Here is a 4,401-nt window from a genome sequence, read left to right on the forward strand (position 1 = left end):
CCCTTGTTCCACATTTGCTAAGGGAGATGGAGACCTAAAATGAACAAAGGGAAGAAATAGGCATCAATTAACCCTGGTACTTGTGGGCTCAGCTGCAACGTACTGGTTCTGTAGTGAGCCAAGGCTATCATATTGGTTGGGCATAGATCTGAGTCATACCTGTCTTACTGTGCCATAGCTTTTCATCAAGGGAAGCTCTGATAGCTCCACGAAGAAAGCACAAATCCAGAAGTTATTATATGTATGCATTTGGGACTTTGGGTTTTACAAGCAAAAGTCCTGGGTTTCTAGAAAAAAAGAATGAACTGAGCATGTGCTTGCATAGTCACTCTTCTCTCCTTCCCTTATCTTTTTTTTTTAACTGTCTGAGTCAAAGATATTTATTTATTCTTTTGCCAAACATAACCACTGATTTCCATCTACAATCATTTTTAAGGTAAGAAACAACAGGTGCACGGAAGTACGAGCACTGGCCTAAAGCCACGGATGTGACCCTCAGCTGGGATGCGGGGCTGGGCACCAGCAGACTCAGGGACAGAAGCTCTAGTGGGCCTTTTCCAGGAAGGCCCTGCAGCACCTCAAACACTGCTGGTACATGGTCTCAAAGTTGGACTCATTCATGTAATAGGGGTCTTCAATAATGGGCTATTTCTGGGGATCATAGCTCCCAAGTAGTTCAATTTTAGCTTTGCTATTATTGACATGATGACTTTTTCTAGTCAATCTCAGATTGCTCTCATCTATACACAGCATATAATCAAATGTGACAAAGTCTTCCTTAGTAACCTGCCAGGCAACGTGATTCATGGGAACACCATGTTTCTTCATGCAATTCTGCCCTCAATAATCTGGAGGTTTTCCTACTTTGTATGTGGAGGCTGCTGCACTTTCTTTCCTCCACTTATCTGAAATGTTTTGATCAGTTACAAGTTTTCTTTATTTTTCATTTTTTGGGTTGCAAAGAGGACTTTTTTATTATTAATTAAATCTTTATTGTTCAGATTAATACATTTGTTCCTCTTTTTTCCCCATAACTCCCCTCCACCCAGTTCCCACCCCACCCTCCTCCCTCACTCCCCATCCACTGTCCTCATCCATAGGTGCCCCGGCCCGCGGGACAACAACGGGGGGAACGAAGAGACACCCTAGGAGAATGAAACAAACAAGGGACACGAAAGAATGGAGGCAAGACAAGTCCTGATCAAGCCTCCTCCTTTATTCTCACCTCGGCAGAATATATACTGTTTTAGGGAAGGGGGGTGAGTAAAGGGGCCTATGGGCAGTAACCTATTACTAGAGATTTATTAGGCTCCTGATGGCTGTGCTTATCAGCGGAGATGTGTCTTTAGCAGGCTCCGGGATGGCTGTGTGTTTATCAGTGGAGATGTGTGATTTAGCGGCTGTGTGAGGGTAGTTTATCTTTAACTGCTGGCCAATTTGCAAGACACAGGTGGTTTCTGGTAATTAGGAGTTTCTGGAGGAACCAGAAACTTATAGTTTTTAAGATGGCTTTGTCTAAGCCAATATTTCTAATGGCTCCCAACACATAGGTGCACGATTTTTGTCCAGTCTCTTCCCGCATCCCCCTCACCCCTTTCCCCCCAAAGAATAGCCAGTCCACTCCCTTTCTATGCCCCTGATTCTATTATAATAACCAGTTCATTCTCTTCATCAGATTATTCACTTGATTTTCAGATTCACTTGTTGATAGATGTGTATTTGTTGTTCATAATTTGTATCTTTACCTTTTTCTTCTTCTTCCTCTTCTTAAAGGATACCTTTCAGCATTTCATATAATTCTGGTTTGATGGTAATGAATTCCTTTAGCTTTTTCTTATCTGTGAAGCTCTTTATCTGACCTTCAATTCTGAATGATAGCTTTGCTGGATAAAGTAATCTTGGTTGTAGGTTCTTGGCATTCATCACTTTGAATATTTCTTGCCACTCCCTTCTGGCCTACAAAGTTTCTGTTGAGATATCAGCTGACAGTCTTATGGGTACTCCCTTGTAGGTAACTGAATTTCTTTCTCTTGCTGCTTTTAAGATTCTCTCTTTGTCTTTTGCTCTTGTCATTTTAATTATGATGTGTCTTGGTGTGGTCCTCCTTGGATTCCTTTTGTTTGGGGTTCTCTGGGCTTCCTGGACTTGTAAGTCTATTTCTTTCACCAGGTAGGGGAAGTTTTCTGTCATTATTTCTTCAAATAGATTTCCAATATATTGCTCTCTCTCTTCTTCTGGCACCCCTATAATTCTGATGTTGGTACGCTTGAGGCTGTCCCAGAGGCTCCTTACACTATCTTCGTATTTTTGGATTCTTTTTTCATTTTACTTTTCTGGTTGGGTGTTTTTTGCTTCTTCATATTTCAAATCGTTGACTTGATTCTTGCAATCCTCTAGTCTGCTGTTGGGAGTCTGTATAATATTCTTTATTTCAGTCAGTGTATGCTTAATTTCTAGTTGGTCCTTTATCACCACCTCGAGGGTCTCATTAGATTTCTTGTAGATCTCATTAAGTTTATCAGCAGTTTCTAGGAAATTCTTGAAAAACCTTAAAAGTGTGGTTTTGAACTCTATATCCAGTAGTTTGCTTCCCTCCATTTCTGTCATTTGTGTCCTTTTTCTTTGTCTCTGCATTTTTTATGCTTCCCTATGTTGATAAAGTGCTTTTCTGTGCTGAGTGTCCTCTAGGGCCCAGTGGTTCATCCTCCCCAATTACATGAGGAGGACACTCTTGGTGAACCCCACTGTGGTCTTTGTGCACAGTCTTGTTGTAGTTAAGCCTTGATTGTTGTAGTTATCACTGGGAGAAATTGACCTCCAGGCCAATTGGCTGTGAGAATCAGCTGTGTCTGCAGCAGGAGAACTTCTGTGCTGGAGACACCCCTCTGTGGCAAGACTTGCTTCACTGGGGCTTTGGTGCTCACTGAGTCTGCCCCCTGAGTGTGTCCTTTATGGTTTCACGGAGCTGCAAACTGGATGATCCCACTCTGACCTCTGGGTTTCCTGGCTCCTGGATCTCTAGGGAGGTGCTAATCTAGCCTTTGCTTGAGGCTATACAGCAAAAGCCTCCCTGCAGGGCTTGGGTGGGGCGGGTCCCACAGGGTCAACAGGGCAGGGCTAGCAGTTATGGCTGCTCTCAGTCTTGCCCTCAGAGGCTCTACTTCTCAGTGTCCCAGTAATCGCTGTAAGCCCCTTGGAGAGAAAGCTGCCCTAGGGTTCTGAGCCATGCCAGACAGTCCCGTTTCTCCCGTATGAGTCTGGGTCCCTAGAGACTCGCCCAGAACTGGATCTCAGAGCCTGAGACTCCCTCCTGATTGAAAACGACAACCGCGCCCTCAGCCGCCAGCCTGCTCCGTCTTTTAGTTGTATTTTTGGAGGGGCTGTTCAAGGCAGGAAACTCCGGTGTTTACCTATACCGCCATCTTGGTTTCTCTCCCAGTTACAAGTTTTCTGAAAACTGCCTCAGCAATGGGTGATCAGCAGATGTTACCCACACACATGAACAGCACCGACTTCAGTGCCTGCTCAGCCATCTTCACGCACAAACACGGAGGTGTTCACACACTCTCCTTCCCTTATTTTTATTCTCAGTCTATCTATCTATCTATCTATCTATCTATCTATCTATCTATCTATGAGGCAGCCCTGTGGTGTAGGACTGAAACTCAAAACCCGAAGTCTTCGATTTCAACCAGCTGACCCCAACTTATTTGGACATACCATTCTGAAGACAACAGTTTCCAAAGCTCAAAAGGGTTGAGCTTGGTTAATACTTGCTTAAAAAATTGCCTGAGACTTGTATGCATGCATACAAGCATAACCAATGGACATAATACACTGGGGGATAGGGGAGGCTAGGGGATTGTCTAGGGCGGGGGGAAAAAATGGACACATATGTAATACCCTTTATAATACTTTAAGCAATAAAAAAAATAACTAAAAGCTTAAAGGATTATCAAAAAAAAAAAAAAGAAAGAAAGAAAATCACCTGAGAATGCCAGGTACTGAAGGTTTTGCCTCCTACCAAACACTTCCAGCTCATTTTCCCTTTTCTGTGGACCTGAAACAAAAGGTGAAAAAATACAAAAATACCAGTGCAAGGCTGCCCATGCCATAAAACTCCAGGGAAAAAAAACTACAAAGAGAACTTTACAAATATAAACATACACTGAGTAGCCAGATTATTACCGGCCAGATTATTTTTTTGTTTGTTTGTTTGTTTTTGTTTTGTTTTTTTGTTTTTCTTTTGGTTTTTTTTATTGCTTAAAGTATTACAAAAGGTATTACATATGTGTCCTTTTCCCCCCGCCCTTGACAATCCCCTGGCCTCACCTACCCCCCAGTGTCTTATGTCCATTGGTTATGCTTATATGCATGCATACAAGTCCTTTAGTTGATCTC

The 4,401-nt window shown here is 42.8% G+C and overlaps 1 pseudogene; it reads right to left on the minus strand.

Moving 5' to 3' along the window:
* Positions 1–537: 537 nt before the first annotated feature.
* Positions 538–3,533, minus strand: LOC132224351 (low molecular weight phosphotyrosine protein phosphatase-like; annotated as a pseudogene).
* Between the last annotated feature and the right edge of the window lie 868 nt (positions 3,534–4,401).

The sequence above is a fragment of the Myotis daubentonii genome, chromosome X (genome assembly GCF_963259705.1).
Source record: "Myotis daubentonii chromosome X, mMyoDau2.1, whole genome shotgun sequence".
Classification (NCBI taxonomy): domain Eukaryota; kingdom Metazoa; phylum Chordata; class Mammalia; order Chiroptera; family Vespertilionidae; genus Myotis; species Myotis daubentonii.